This window comes from Protopterus annectens, chromosome 2.part1 (genome assembly GCF_019279795.1).
Source record: "Protopterus annectens isolate FY-2018-M chromosome 2.part1, PAN1.0, whole genome shotgun sequence".
Taxonomy (NCBI): domain Eukaryota; kingdom Metazoa; phylum Chordata; order Ceratodontiformes; family Protopteridae; genus Protopterus; species Protopterus annectens.
The window spans coordinates 1006224238-1006242083 of NC_056729.1; positions in this window are offsets into that span (position 1 = coordinate 1006224238).

The following is a 17846-nucleotide window of genomic DNA, read 5'->3' on the forward strand; positions in this document are numbered from 1 at the left end:
AGCTGACATCTGGTTCACATCTTCCAAATTAAAATAGATTAGCCACAATAATAAACTACTACAGTACAAGAAAGAGACAGTTTTTTTTTTTGTATATCAAATGCAATTCAAGGCACCACTAATATAGTGGCATAAATATAATTGCTAAATTGAACTTGGGATCATGCCTGGACCTCTTGAAATCTGTTATCCAGATAGAAGCACAAAATAAGCAACTTAGTCACCCAGGAGTTAATAATACAATACCACACTACAATTCCTAAACTGAAATTTCAGATCTTACCTGGAACTGTTCAAGTCTGCTGTGCAAACAGAAATACAGAATTAGCAACTTAGGCACCTATGTAAGAAGCCAGCCAGAAACATTACTATTCAGCAATATGTTCTGACAAATGACCATAGAACTGAATGACACCAGTTCAAGTGGGAAATGGCACATGGGAAACAGAATACAGTACAGATTTAAAATGCCTGGCTATCAGACAGAGTAAGCTAAATGAATAACAGATTTTGAAATTGTGATGAATGATCAGTACCATACCCAAAGAACAATGAATGACCAATACCAAACTATAAGGACGGGTCACCAATGCCATACCCTAAGAACAATGAATGACGAATACAGTGGCATAAAAATTGGGTTCCTATCGCATGATTGAAAATTGTAAATGGCGAGCGCGTATTGAGCGAACCCGTCGCATGCGTAACATGGAAATCGCTGTAGGGAATATTTTCCCTTTACTTCAATGCAGTGCGATCTTGGAGTAGGAATATTTAAGTAGCATAGAGGGAGCAAGGAGGCTTGAACCCCCTGCCTACAGCATTTAGGTAAGTATATTTTTTTTATTTTAATTTTTTTATTATATTTTCGAAATTTCAAACATCGCTCATATGGTGTCGACCATATGGTGTTCGATGTTTGAAACTTTCGAAAATATAATATAGACCCATAAAAATTATACCTGGCCAATACCACACTCAAGAACAATGAATGACTAATGTCATAACATAAGGACAGGTGAACAATCAATGACTAATTCTATATCGTAAAATGATAGCGGACCTGTACCATACCCAAGAACAATGAATGACCAGTACCATATAAGAATAGATGGCCTGAGCCATACTAATAGAAGGATGGATGATAACTATTCAAGCCCAAGATAGCTGACACCATATCCCAAGAGCAAAATGATTCATTGCATGAGGCACACAACCTTAGATAGCAGACTCAGTTATGGAAGTGGAGTCACATAAATAACATATTGAAACTATAGCTCCAAGGTCAATAGAGCTTCAGAAGCCCAATTCTGAATGCAAGAGAAAGTGGCCTCCTACACTGAATCTATGACAGAGGAAAGTATAGAAGTATAGAAGAAATTGAAATGAAAGCAGGAATTTATTAGGATAACTTCAAGTGGCCACATTGATGCATGTAATGTAATGTAAGAATGTGAAGAAATACTATACTATAGCAGGACAGGCTATACCATCATCCACGAAGGCTTCCCCAGGTGCTTCTATGATTCTAAAATTCCTTATTTTATCTTCAATGCCAATGATTGATTTAAAAAGAAAACTTCTGTAGGATGTGATGATATAACATCAATATAGATTTGAAGATCTTAAACATGCATTGGAAGATTGAAAAGAAACAAAAGAAACTGAATAGAATCTATAGACTGCCTTAAACATCGGAGTCCTACTGCATTTACTCACATTTATATATGTGCTACAGAAAATGTTCCCACACTTTGAAGTACTGTTGTGTTTATGAATATTTCTAAAAGCATTTTTGAATGTAACAGAATATGAAAACATTATAATTAGACCTAATTTCTCTTCCCACTATACATCAACGTGTGGAATTCTGGCGCTACTGCATATGTATCTATGTGCAAACATTTCTCTGCACCTGCAAGAATGACATCCACAAATCTTCATGGATGCATCGGGTACAGCTCTAGCTTTGTATAGTTATTCAGTAAACATAATGGGCCTGATTCAAAAAGAGTTGCTGTCTTTGTAAATCTACCCTGATTCCAAAAGACTTGTTGTCAGAGCAAGTTACTTTGCTGTAAGGTTGTGAGGGTGGCCTAATGGTTAAGGTGTTTGCCTTACAAACACAAGATTCAGGGTTTGAATCTCATAAGGGATAATTGGCTAGGCTTAAAATGGCTTGCAAGGGCAGGTGGTCTAGTACTAATCTATAAACCTATAAACAAGCTTATACCAGGGGCCAGATTCCAAAAGACCTACTCTCAGGGTAAGTGGTCATTTACCCTAACAGCAAGTCTTTTGGAATCAGACCCATATTTAATGTTAAATTGGCATAAACTTAACATATGAAGTTGAGTTTGATCCTGCCATCAAGTTAGGAATAAAATTGCAAGAATGGAGATCTCTAGGTTTACAAAAGCATGAAACACTGAGATTTCCTTTTAACTTCAAGTTACTATAATGTTTCCATTATATTTTCATTTATCTATTAACATTTTGGCAGATATATTTTATAAAGCAACACTGCAAAAATGTAAAATGCCAGCAAATTTATAGTACTAGAAAAAATAGTACTAAATGTTTGACTTTATATTTTATCTTTAAAATCTTGTATACATTTTTCATGATAGCAGCAATGCATTTAAAAAGGCATGCTAACACAGTGATAGTTAATTTTGTGGTTTGCGGTAATCTATACTGGATTGCCAGCTCAGCTTTGTGCAGGGCTGGTTTATGGATGTTCTCATTTCACAAGAATGTGTTTTTTCCATTTGTTACCATAGCAACTTCTTCTATTAGGGAAGTCTGTGCTTGGTGATGTGAAGAGAGAGAGAGAGAGAGACAGACAGAGACAGATCAGCGATTATGCCTTCCGGCAATGCTAAATGCTATTACAAAACTTCAGCAGTTCTTTGACAAACAATTCTCCCGAGACAAACTGAACAAGAGAGAGAGAGAGAGAGAGACTAGAAAGAGATAAGGGATCATGCACAAATTACCATTTAATTTTACAATGGTGTGTGTGTGTGTGTGTGTGTGTGTGTGTGTGTGTGTGTGTGTGTGTGTGTGTGTGTGTGTGTGTGTGTGTGTGTGCTTTAAATAAAACATTTTTTGTTTGCTTACTTCCAGACATTCTCAAGGATATACAGAACAAAAGAATATTCTATTCCTGGAATTGGGGAGAGTTAATATATTGTGTTGCCTTGTTAGGGGCTTTGAACCACATAGTCTGGTCCACAACATTAAAAAAAAGTGTTTGCTTCTCAAATAAAGCTTCCTTCCCTTTGGTGGATATTAGAAAACTGCTGACATTTTGTAATAGTGTTGCCAGAAGGATCGCTAGACTGCAGAACTGAAGAACCAGGTTGTAAATACACTGCTGCCATCTTCTGGAAAACATACAGAAATTACTCATTATTTGAAAATTCCAATAAGCAGACATTTTTTGTTGTTTATCATCTGGTAACATCTGATTGCTCAAAAATTACTAAATCATATGTCATGAAACAGGCTTGTTCCTGATCTTTTAGTCTCAATTACGCTAGGTCACATCTACATGGTATAATAATAAAATATGTTTAAATTGCAGAACATTCATTTATCCTCATAGCTGTTATGAAATATTACTGTCTTTCTAAAAGGCATAAATTACTCAATAGCGCATAGGCTCTTTTCTTGGGAAGTCAACATGTTTTACTGTTTGAAGTAATCAATACTGTTATTAATAAAAAATACTGCAAAGGTCTGTACTGTAAAGCACCATATTTGAATGAAGTACTTAAGTATGACTGTTAATTATTTATATTTTCATATCCATTTTCACTTGACTATCACCACCTTTTCATCTAGATTAAAAAAACAAATACGGCAATAAAACTGACATTATTTCTTCCTTCTTGTAGCATTTTTAATTACTGATGTCCAAGATAAGGTACAAATCTTTCCCTGTGTTTTCTCATCCTGGTCATCAGAAAATTGACTCAAAATAGGTGCGGATCTCAAAATGTTGATGGCTTACCTTTTATCTTCTAAATGTCAGAAAAAGAACCATTACCCAGATCATCATCTGCTTTTCTCCAAAGGCATAAACCTTTGCCCTATTTCCAGCTGAATATGAATTACCTTGGATCGAGATGAAAGGGGCTTCTATTACATGAAGGTATGTGTGTACTAAACTATGTTTCCTAACATGCACTTTATCTCAAATGTTTCTCTGATAATATCTTTTCAGTGAGTTTTTTGCATATCTCACTGTACTCTTGTTTAAAACTGGTTAGTACCCAATAACACTAAACCATCACACAGAAAGCTCAGAAAATCATGCAGCCTTGTTGCAGATATGGCAATACCTGAACACCAAGTACCAAGTTCATACTTTTGATTTTTGTAGCCTATGGAAACTTAGTATGCATTCCACAACAAAATAAATAAACAAAATAAGCATTTAATCCATAGCATTGTAACCCATTCACAAAACATGTGGTAATCATTATTAACCCAAATGCTGGAGTCTCTGAGAAATCAAATTTATTCTGTAGATACAAGATATTCAGAGAATGTTTTAAGTGAGAATAAACTTGAAGCCATATAGCTGGTTTATTCTTATTAAGTAATACATGATGAAATTGAGTTTGCAATAAACAAGGACAAAAAACTTCCTAGCCATGGAATAGCCCCTTTCAATTAAAATTAGGCAAACACATAGGTTCAGATAAAAATGATTATATTGTTCTAGCATTAGGTATCAAATATTTTTGAAATAACAGATGAGAAAGTAGATCTTTTTCTAAACATGCAGCTTTACTGTGTTTTCAACCGCGTGTATGCATATCAAATTATGTTGAGGAACCCTGTGCCCCAAATATCTACAAATACAAGAAAAAATCGAAAGGACATCAATAAATAATATATTCCTTCCTCACTTCTGTTTGAATGTCCATCAGAAGAAAGTTGGCTAGGTCCTATGGGTAGGTATGGCAATTAATTTGTCATTAATATTTAACATTATAATTAGAGTTTATATCATAACTAAGTTTTTATATGTTCGAGAAAAGTAATGAAGAAATATTTAGTGAGGTTTAGTTGTCCCGATGTGTACTATTTAAACATGTGTGATAGCACAAAGTGTCTAACATCTTTTAAAGTTGTTGGTTAACTGGTGGGAAATTCACTCCTAGTTGCTAGTTGTGTTCAGCAACAGGGTTTACAGCCTGTAAAGCTGTTAGATTGCTTTCGGTACAGTTCCATGCTTACTGCAGTCTGTGTCAGCATGAGGTTCACTTAGTTTCAATCAGTGCATTTATATGGAAGAACTTCATTATAACAAGGGTATTGTATTGAGGTTCTTATGCATGAACCTTATTATAACCAGGATATCTTTTTTTATTTCTGAAGGTATTACATTCTCATTATTAATATACGTTCAGAGGGCCTTCTCTCTTTGTGGATTATGAAGCATCTCATGACCTCTTCTAGAAACAGTTTGTACTGAATGAGTCGCAGATGCTGAAATGGTAACGGACTCAGAACACATGGCTGAAGCAAATGGAGACTCATCCGTCAGCCATGGTTTTAAAAGGAATGATAATCTTAACATTAAGGACTCCTGACTATGGATACTGTAGTCAGTTACTGTTGAGCTATACCCATTACCTGTACTAGACATTGTAAAACTGCAGATCATGGAAATAACTTGCCCACATTGTTGTTGTTAAGCACTAGTGAGTTAATGTCATTTCATGACAGCCTTATGGATACTTACCCTAACTCAAGTTCATTCTTCATGAAGACTACCGATCAGTGATAGGGTGGCATCCATCATTGCCGTTACTGTCTGAATTCATTCCACTGACAGTCTTGCTCTTTTTACACTAGCCTTTAAACTTGCCAAGCATAACATCTATTTCTAATGATCTTTCTCTTTGCATGATATGGCTGAAGTATGAAAGTTGTGGCTTAGTCATTTGAATTTCCTGAAAATACTAAAGTTTTATCTCCAACAAATCATATTAATTTGCATTTTTGGCAGTCTAAGGTATATGCAACACTCTTCATTAACCTCAGAATTCAAAAGTGTCAATTTTCTTCTTTTCCTGTTTTTTTACTGTCCAACTGTTCGATCGATATGATGTTACTGAAATACCAAAAAGGATAGTTCAAACAAGTTAAATCTTTGCATACAAAGATGCATCTCTGCAGCTGAAGATCTTTCATAAATCTTTCATAGTTCATTCTGCTAATAGAAATTGGATAGTGGCTTTTTTTCTGCTTTTCCTTTCATTATTGATTATTGATACAAGCAGGATAAAGCTGTGCAGTGATTTTTTCCTTCTTCAACAATAAATATATTGATTTTGCAATTTGTCAGGATCTTTGTTTTCTTCATGTTATGATACAAACCCATTTTGCTTCAGTCTGTACAGTATATGAAGGAGGATCATCTGGAATAATGCCTCTAATAACATTCACTTATTTCTTAGTTTTGCAGTATCAAGCTATGTCTAACTATTCAGAAATGAAAGTCTAGTGATGTACCCTAGTGGCTCTGTAACTAACTTGAGATTCTTGCTGATGCTTTACCACTTGCTGAGTTATAATGAGATTCAGAAAGTCCAAACAAGCAAACGACTCTCTTCCCATCATGAGAAAGGCAGGAAGTACTTAAGCAGCAGAATGAGGTGTGTTCCTGTAGGACAAAAAATCCTGATGCTCTGAGCCTTTAGTAGTTATCAAAGGCTTTGTTTTCATGGATGGCACTAGTTTTTTTGACTAAGTCATGTTGCCAGATGATGTGAAGCTAAGAAAATGCAACTTAATCTGTTCATTTTCAGATATTTCTTAAAACTCTTAAGAAACAGGTGGGATAGTGTAACTTGTAGAGCATCTTGCAGAAGTACTTTTCATGAGTTTCCCCGGGGCTAGTAAGTAAAGCTACAACAGAAGCTGAATTAAGCCACATGGAGCAAGCCAATGTAAAGGGGTACAGTACTCATGGTGGTACTGGACTGCTGACCAGTTTGGGTAAGAGAGACTTGATGAGGAAGACGTTCAAGATACTAGACACTATAACATTCAAAACACAGAGTCTACAAAGATGAAAATCCTTACAGCCCTAAAATCATCATAGGATCATAGGATCAAAGGAGGTTACTAAGCTAATGGCCCCAGGGCCCTTACAAGCCTAGCCAAGTTCGACCCTTGTTCCCAAGGGTGTCTGGTTCAAGCAGACACTAAAATTAGAACCTCTTGCCCCTATCCAAGAGGGACACAGGTGGAACCCCTGGGATGAATTTCCATTTACCAATCCAATCGTCTAAATTACGCTTAAAAAGGGCCACTGAGGGTCTTTATTTAATACGAATAGAAGCTTGTTCCAAAGGTGGGGCAACCTGAGGACAACCATATGGAAGAAGAAAATGAAGATGTAAGAAACATTTATCCAAACCAAAGCAATAGATGCACTGCAAGCAGAAGGTAATGGCTAAGTTAAATACGAAGGTAGATGATATGGAGAACAAGTAGAGAATGGGGAATATAAGGATAAATGGTATGGAAGAAAAAGTGGAGGACTCAGAATTAATAAGCTTTTTTCCACAACAAGCTCCTTCCTGCAATAAACATTCCCACGGACATGGACTAGAAGATAAAACTGATTCATTGTGTAAGAAGGAAGGAGAATAATGCAGCTCAACTCCAAAAAGTCATCTGCAAGCTACATCCCCATGCAGGTAAAGACTAACTGCTAATTAATTCTTATCTACTACTGTGATGATATGGGCAGGTGCCAGCATAGCCAGCTGGAGTTTTGTAAAGAATGGTATGTCATTTGTATATCTGACTGATTTTACACAGATGCTTGTGCTGAAAATGTATTTTTGAGCTTTGCTTGTGTTGAAATGTATCAACAGTTCACCATGCTGAAATGAAGAGAAATGTACATGTATTATTGTAGTGAAAACAGAGGAGGCCCCAGGCACTGCCATAAACATTTAAACGTGCATTCTGGCACTCTGTGCAAATTCCTCTCTCAACTTCAAAGGAGAATTTTTTTATTTATTTTTATTTTTTATTTTACATTTGTTGACCGGGCTAGTCTAGCTGGATACATATCCTTTTTCAGTAGAGGCCCGGGGAGAAAAGCTCCCAAATTTAAGAAAAATTATAACACAACAAATTAGATAGAAGAAGACATTAGTAAAATAACAAAAACAAAAAGACATCAATATATACATGCTAGTAGTTTGAACATATCATTTGTAAAATTGGTCACATGACATGGGTACAGTTAGAGGAAGTAAAATACTATATAATAACTTGAGAGGAGAAGAGAGAAAAGGAGCTATGGGACCTATAGAATTTAATCTGGGTTTGGACATGGGCACAACCATTGGGACTTAAGTAATTCTCGGAGATTAATTTTGAATAGATTAAGTGAAGTCAGGAGCCTAAGACTGTTTGGAAGTGAATTCCATTGCTTCCCAATAGAGTTAGCATAGAGAGCATCACCACCCATGTTATTAGATTTGATAGTTAATACCTGATTACTGTTTGAGGATCGAAGGCAGCTTAAGTTGGAGTAGGGGGTCAGGATTTTGGACAGCGCGGGGGTTTTGTCGGGTTGATTAATTATTTTGAATGCTTCAGTGAGTTGATTAAATTTAAGGAGATTGGGCAGTTCTAGCCAGTCGAGTTTCTTGAGGTTGACGCAATGGTGGGTACGATAGGGTGTTCCTGTTATGAATCTGGCTATATGATGGTAGGTAGTAGAGAGGTTGTTGAGCTCACGTTTATTGAGGAAGGAGAATATCGGGGAGGCATAAAGTAGGGTGGAAAGGAGATGAGTACGGGCGATGGTTAATTTTGCATGAGGAGTAAGATAATTCCTGATTCTGTACATTGAACCTAATTTTTTGTTAACTGACTTAATGGTTTGGGCAATGTGCATGTCAAATTTGAGCTTGTGGTCAATAGTGACACCTAATAGTTTGGTGTGGGAGACGGGCTCTATGATGGTGCCATTAAAGGATTCAACAAAAAAGGTCTTAGGATTCGCAGGTTGGGGTTCTTGTGCAAATGGAGTGGTAGGCGAGGGGAAGAATAGAAGTAACTTGGTTTTAGTTGGGTTTAATATGAGTTTCAGGTCAGAGAACCATTTTTCTACTTTGGCAAAACATTGTTGGGTGGCTGCTTGGAGTTTCTGGAGAGAAAGGTCAGAGCAGATCAGGGTAGAGTCATCCGTATATTGAATGCAGGTGGCTCTGGGGATAACAGAGTAAAGATCATTTATAAAAACAGAGAAAATAAGGGGACCAAGTATGGAGCCCTGTGGGACCCCAATGTTGTTGGACAGCAGTTGAGATAGACTATTTTGCCATTGGACTGCTTGTTGCCGGTCAGAGAGGTAGTCCTTAAACCAGCTTAGTGCTAATTGGTCAAGATGAAGGGTTTGCAGGGTGTGGAGCAATAATTGGTGGTTAACCATGTCGAAAGCTTTCGATAGGTCAAGAAAGAGAGCAGAGGATATAAGTTTTTTGTTACGGTTGCTATTTACTGAGTCAACAAAGGAGAGGAGAGTGCTGGTAGTACTGTGATGGGGGCGAAAGCCATGCTGGGTAATAGACAGAAGATTATTGATGGTGAGGTAGTGAAGGAGTTGTTTGTGAACACACCATTCCAATATTTTAGCTATAGGGAATACTGTGGGAACCTGGAGTCAAGTGACCAGATGAGGTCATTCTTCCATCCCTTTTAGAGATTATATTTTACATATTACAAAGAGAAATCTCAGATTATTGACTATTCTGTTTTGGAAGCCTGACTAGAATGACCCTCTCCCACAGCATCTTGCCTTGTGGTAGTAAGTAATTTACCAAGGGTATAGTAAAGTTTTCTTAGATTCAGTCAGGAGCATAGTGAAGCTTAATTTATATATTGCTTTTCTTTATTTGTTTGAGTCTGTCCATCAATTTTCCTTTCAATATTCCCTGTGATCTGAACTCTGTGGTTTACTATGAATATATAGTCAGTATTTTTATGTACTTTTATTATTTATTATTAAATATATTTAAAACTTTTATGGTGGCTGATCCTTGTGGCAAATACTTAACCTTTGAGAGTACTTATATTTATTTGGTGACACTGTATGGGGCACTCCAGAAGGCCTAGCTGTCTTGGTGAACTACTACCATTTGTGTCAGTATTAATATTATAGAATATTATTCCTTTATATAGTTTGCCTTCTTTATGCTCTGCATAATTTTTCTATTCTGTGCAATTTTTCTGCATAATTTTTATATTCTATAATTTTTTTTCTGATCTGTATTATTTCATGCCACTATACTGTGTACTTTTTGTATAGAGCTTTTCTCCCCAGGCCTCCACTGAAAATGTGAAACTAGCCCAGTCAGACTTCCCTAGTAAACAAATGTTAAATAAAAATAAATATTACAGTATAATTGGAAACCCTTTGTAAGAGCCTTATACTACTGACTGGTGGCAGTGAATCTACCTTATAGTCTGAGCAAAGTTGATAGAGCTGGTAACTAGTGCCAGTCTTCCCAGGTGCATGTGTGTGTGTGTGTGTGTGTGTGTGTGTGTGTGTGTGTGTGTGTGTGTGTGTGTGTGTGTGTGTGCGTGTGTGCGTGTGTGCGTGTGTGCGTGTGTGCGTGTGTGTGTGTGTGTGTGTGTGTGTGAAAGTTACATCTCTCAGACAGAGCGTGTCAGCTACTTGGGGCAGGGGACATGAAGCACTGGGTTTACAGACAGGGTGCTGGAGGACTTGGCTTGAACACACGGCTGTGGACCTAACCCTACAGCTGTACCAGTGTAGAGTCTTACTGGGGACCTGGAGGGAAACAGATAAAGAGACATCCAGATCCCAGTCTGAGTGTATTCCGTGTGTGCTCTTAAGGGAAATTGTACTTGATGCAGAGAATTCTGCATCTGGAAATATTGAGTGTATCCATATATCTTTGAAGAAATTTTACTTACATAACATTTCCCATAATTTCACTACTCTTTTACATCGCAAAAACACATGTTCAGTAGTTTCCTCTTCCCCACAATATTTCACTTCCTTTTTATCTGGCATGTTTCTTTTCACTGCTAATTAATCTATAAGCAACTATTACCAATCCCCACAAAAAAATTTTGGCATTCTATTTTTCTATTACCTCATTTGTTTCTTTTTTATAGCTTTAATTTTACCATCATTTGAAAAAATAATATCATGTTGTTATCTTCTTATACCATATTTTCTCTCCTTTACATTTTCATCAGCTTTTATAGTCCACATTGTTTGTTTCCTGACAACATTTAATTTCTTCGTATATATCTTCTTTTTCTCTTTTGCAACTGTTTACCATACCCCTAAATTTGTCATAATTACATTTAAACATATATCACTAGGTTAATTCACCCTAAACCTCCTTCTTCTTTATTTACATACTAAGGTACTATTTTACTGGATTCACTCTAGAACTGGATATAAATGAAAAATTTATTTGCATTAATTCCTTTCCAAATATCATTGGCAACATAAATATTCTTGCTAAATATGCTTTTTTCCCATTAAAACACAATCCATGGAATGTCATTTTTTGTAAATGATAATCGATGTGTGAACTCATGAACTCTTCTCTTCATCATATATTCATATGGAGTCAATAACCTCATGAACTATATTTCAGTGTCGAGGGCAGTGCTCATAAGAACCTGAACAAATATACAGTGACAATGACTGAATCTGAAATTATCAAAAAACATCTAAACTGAATGTATCTGAGATTTAAGAAAGTGGTTTAAAGTCAAATGCAAAGTAGGAGTGCTTTCTCATAGAAGCAAAACCGACCAGTCCATTCCATAAACAGGAGTCGCTGCCTTTGCAACTCATACAGGTAGCTCTCTGTTGTTGCATTTTGGGACCAAGGAGAGACCCCATTTGTAGATTTGCATTTTTTTCTCCCAAAAAGTACATGTTGGATATTTGGTACTTAATTCTAATACTAAAACAGCACAGTTCTACTTGAAAGAGTTCATTACTTTGGCAAAACAAAATGGTATCAAGCAGCTGACATCTGGTTCACATCTTCCAAATTAAAATAAATTACCCACAATAATAAACTACTACAGTACAAGAGAGAGACAGGTCCTTTGGTATATCAAATGCAATTCAAGGCACCACTAATATAGTGACATAAATATAATTGCTAAACTGAACTTGGGATCATACCTGGACCTCTTGAAATCTGTTATCCAGATAGAAGCACAAAATAAGCAACTTAGTAACTCATGTGTTACTAATACAATACCACATTGCAATTATTAAACTGAAATTTCAGATCTTACCTGGAACTGTTCAAGTCTGCTGTGCAAACAGAAGTACAGAATTAGCAACTTGGGCACCTATGTAAGAAGCCAGCCAGAAACATTACTATTCAGCAATATGTTCTGACAAATGACCATAGAACTGAATGGCACCAGTTCAAGCGGGAAATGGCACATGGGAAACAGAATACAGTACAGATTTAAAATGCCTGAATGTCAGAGAGACTAAGTTATATGAATGACAGATTTTGAAATTGTGATGAATGATCAGTACCATACCCAAAGAACAATGAGTGACCAATACCAAACTATAAGGACAAGTCATCAATGCCATACCCTAAGAGCAATGAATGACCAATACAGTGCAATCACAATTATACCTAGCCAATACCATACTCAAGAACAATGAATAATTAATGTCATAACATAAGGACAGGTGAACGATGAATGACTCGTACTATATCGTAAAATGATAGTGGACCAATATCATACCCAAGAACAATGAATGACCAATACCAAACTATAAGGACAAGCCACCAATGCCATACCCAAAAAACAATGAATGACCAATACAGTGACATAAAAATTATACCTGGCCAATACCACACTCAAAAACAATGAATGACTAACGTCATAACATAAAGACAGGTGAACAATGAATGACTCATACTATATCGTAAAATGATAGCGGACCAATACCATACCCACGAAAAATGAATGACCAATACCAAACTATAAGGACAGGTCACCAATGCCATACCCTAAGATACCCTAAGAACAATGAATGACCAGTACCATATCATAAGGATAGATGGCCTGTGCCATACCAGTAGAAGGATGTATGATAACTATTCAGGCCCAAGATAGCTGACACCATAACCCAAGAGCAAAATGATTCATTGCATGAGCCACACAACCTTAGATAGCAGACTCAGTTACGGAAATTAAGTCACATAAATAACATACTGAAACTATAAACCCAAGGTCAATGGAGCTTCAGAAGCCCTATTCTAAATGCCAGAGAAAGTGGCCTCCTACACTGAATCTATGATAGAGGAAAGTATAGAAGTATAGAAGAAACTGAAATGAAAGCAGGAATTTATTAGGGTAACTTCAAGTGGCCACATTGGTGCATGTAATGCTTCTACAAGAATGTGAAAAAATACGTGGCGTAGCAGATTCCTATGATTTTAAAATTCTTTATTTTATGAAAGTCTTCAATGCCAATGATTGATTTAAAAAGAAAACGTCTATAGGATGTGATGATATAACATCAGTATAGACTGGAAGATCTTAAACATGCATTGGAAGCTTGAAAAGAAACAAGAGAAATTGAATAGGCTGCCTTAAACATCGGAGTCCTACTGCATTTACTCACATTTATATATGTGCAACTGACAAGTTACCACACACACTGAAGTACTATTGTGTTTATGAATATTTCTAAAAGCATTTTTGAATGTAACAAAATATGAACATTTTATAATTCTACCTAATTTGTCTTCCCACTGTACTTCAAAATGTGGATTTCTGGCACTACTGCGTATGTATCTACATGTGAACATTCCTCTGCACCTGCAAACATGATATCCGCATATCTTCATGGATGCATCAGCTACAGCTCTAGCTTTGTATAGTTATTTAGTAAACATAATGGGCCAGATTCAAAAACAGTTCCTGTCTTTGTAAATCTGCCCTGATTCAAAAAGACTTGCTGTCAGGGCAAGTTACTTTGCTATAAGGCCTACCTATAAACAAGCTTATACCAGGGGCGAGATTCCAAAAGAGCTACTCTCAGGGTAAGTGGTCATTTACCCTATCAGCAAGTCCTTTGGAATCAGACCCATATGTAATGTTAAATTGGCATAAACTTAACATAGGAAGTTGAGTTTGATCCTGCCACCATCAAGTTAGGAATAAAATTGCAAGAATGGAGATCTCTAGGTTTACAAAAGCATGAAACACAGAGATTTCCTTTTAAGTTCAAGTTAACTATAGTTACCATTATATGTTCATGTATCTATTAACATTTTTGGCAGATATATTTTATAAAGCAAAACTGCAAAAATGTGAAATGCCAGCAAATTTATAGTACTAGAAGAAATAGTGCTAAATGTTAGACTTTATATTTAATCTTTAAAATCTTGTATACATTCTTATGATAGCAGCAATGCATTTAAAAAGGCATGCTAACACAGTGGTAGTTAATTTTGTGGTTTGTGGTGATCTATACTAGATTCTAAACTCAGTTTAGTGCACGGCTGATTTATGGATGTTCTCATTTTACAAGAATGTGTTTTTTTTCCATTTGTTACCATAGCAACTTCTTCTATTAGGGAAGTCTGTGCTTGGTGATGTGGAGAGAGAAAGAGAGACAGACAGAGAGAGAAACAGAGACAAAGAGACAGACAGACAGACAGAGGCAGAGATCAGCGATTATGCCTTCCGGCAATGCTAAATGCTATTACAAAACTTCAGCAGTTCTTTGACAAAGAATTCTCCAGAGACAAACTGAACGAGAGAGAGAGAGAGAGAGAGAGAGAGAGAGTGAGAGACTAGAAAGAGATAAGGGATCATGCACAAATTACCATTTAATTTTACAATGGTGTGTGTGTGTGTGTGTGTGTGTGTGTGTGTGTGTGTGTGTGTGTGTGTGTGTGTGTGTGTGTGCTTTAAATAAAACAATTTTTGTTTGCTTACTTCCAGACATTCTCAAGGATATATAGAACAAAAGAATATTCGATTCCTGGAATTGGGGAGAGTTAATATATTGTGTTGCCTTGTTACAGGGCTTTGAACCACATAGTCTGGTCCACAACATTAAAAAAAGTGTTTGCTTCTCAAATAAAGCTTCCTTCCCTTTGGTGGATATTAGAAAACTGCTGACGTTTTGTAATAGCCTTGCCAGAATGATCACTAGACTGCAGAACTGAAGAACCAGGTTGTAAATACACTGCTGCCATCTTCTGGAAACATACAGAAATTACTCAAACTTTGAAAATTCCAATAAGCAGACATTTTTTGTTGTTTATCATCTGGTAAAATCAGATTGCCCATAAACTACTAAATTTCATGAAATGGGCTTGTTCCTGATCTTTTAGTCTCAATTACGCTAGGTCACATCTACATGGTATAATAATAAAATATGTTTAAATTGCAGAACATTCATTTATCCTCATAGCTGTTATGAAATATTACTGTCTTTCTAAAAGGCATAAATTACTCAATAGCGCATAGGCTTTATTCTTGGGAAGTCAACATGTTTTACTGTTTGAAGTAATCAATACTGTTATTAATAAAAAATACTGCAAAGGTCTGTACTGTAAAGCATTATATCTGAATGAAGTACTTAAGTATGACTGTTAATTATTTATATTTTCATATCCATTTTCACTTGACTATCACCACCTTTTCGTCTTGATTAAAAAAACAAATACGGCAATAAAACTGCCATTATTTCTTCCTTCTTGTAGCATTTTTAATTACTGATGTCCAAGATAAGATACAAATCTTTCCCGTGTTTTCTCATCCTGGTCATCAGAAAATTGACTGAAAATAGGTGCGGATCTCAAAATGTTGATGTCTTACCTTTTATCTTCTAAATGTCAGAAAAAAAACATTACCCAGATCTTCATCTGCTTTTCTCCAAAGGCATAAACATTTGCCCTATTTCCAGCTGAATATGAATTACCTTGGATCGAGTTGGAAGGTGCTTCTACTACATGAAGGTATGTGTGTACTAAACTATGTTTCCTAACATGTACTTTATCACAAATGCTTCTTTGCTAATATCTTTTCAGTAAGTTTTTTGCATATCTCACTGTACTCTTGTTTAAAACTGGTTAGTACCCAATAACACTAGACCATCACACAGAAAGTTTAGAAAATCATGCAGCCTTGTTGCAGATATGGCAGTACCGGAACATCAAGTACCAAGTTCATACTTTTAATTTTTGTAGCCTAAGGAAACTTAGTATGCATTCTACAGCAAAATAAATAAACAAAATAAGCATTTAATCCATAGCATTGTAACCCATTCACAAAACATGTGGTAATCATTATTAACCCAAATGCTGGAGTCTCTGAGAATTCAAATTTATTCTGTAGGTACAAGATTCTCAAAGAATAGTTTAAGTGAGAATAAACTTAAAGCCATATTGTTGGTTTATTCTTATTAAGTAATACATGATGAAATTGAGTTTGCAATGAACAAGGACAAAAATCTTCCTAGCCATGGAATAGCCCCTTTCAATTAAAATTAGGCAAGTACATAGGTTCAGGTAAAAATGTTTATAGTGTTCAAGCATTAGGTATCAAATATTTTTGAAATAACAGATGAGAAAGTAGATCTTTTTCTAAACATGCATCTTTACTGTGTTTCCAACTGTATGTATGCATATCACATTATGTTGAGGAACCCTGTGCCCCAAATATCTACAAATACAGGAAAAAGTCAAAAGGACATCAATAAATAATATATTCCTCCCTCACTTCTATTTGAATATCCATCAGAAGAAAGTTGGCTAGGTCCCATGGGTAGGTATGGCTATTAATTTGTCATTAATATGAAAGATTATAATTAGATTTTATATCATAACTAAGTTTTTTAAATATTCGAGAAAGCTAATGAAGAAATTCACAATGAGGCCGAAGTTTGAATGGGGAATTTTATGAATCCATTTCAAGAACACATGTATGAAATGGTTATAATTGCAGACCTGACCATAATATTTTGAAATATATAGTGAGTTTTAGTTGCCCCGATATGTACTATTTCAACAAGTGTGATAACACAGTGTCTAACATCTTTTAAAGCTGTTGGCTAATTAGTGGGATGTTTCACTTCTAGTTGCTATTTGTGTGCAGCATGAAGATTTACAGCCTGTAAAGCTGTTAGATTGCTTTCGGTACAGTTCCATGCTTACCACAGTCTGTGTCCGTATGAGGTTCACTTAGTATCAAACAGTGCATTTATATGGAAGAACTTCATTATAAAGAGGGTATTGCATTGAGGTTTCAACGCATGAACCTTATTATAACCAAGATATTATTTCTTGATTTCTGAAGGTATTACATTCTCATTATTAATATAGGTTCAAACTTTGAAAAGACCTTCTCTCTTTGTGGATTATGAAGCACCTCATAACTTCTAGAAACAGTTTGTGTTGAATGAGTCACAGGTACTAAAATGGTAACAGTCTCAGAACACATGGCTGAAGCAAATGGAGACTCATCTTTCAGCCATGGTTTTAAAAGGAATGATAATCTTAACATTAAGGACTCCTGACTATGGATACTGTAGTCAGTTACTGTTGAGCTATACCCATTACCTGTACTAGACATTGTAAAACTGCAGATCATGGAAATAACTTGCCCACATTGTTGCTGTTAAGCACTAGTGAGTTAATGTCATTTCATGACAGCCTTATGGATACTTACCCTAACTCATGTTCATTCTTAATGAAGACTACTGATCACTGATAGGGTGGCATCCATCATTGCCGTTACTGTCTGAATTCATT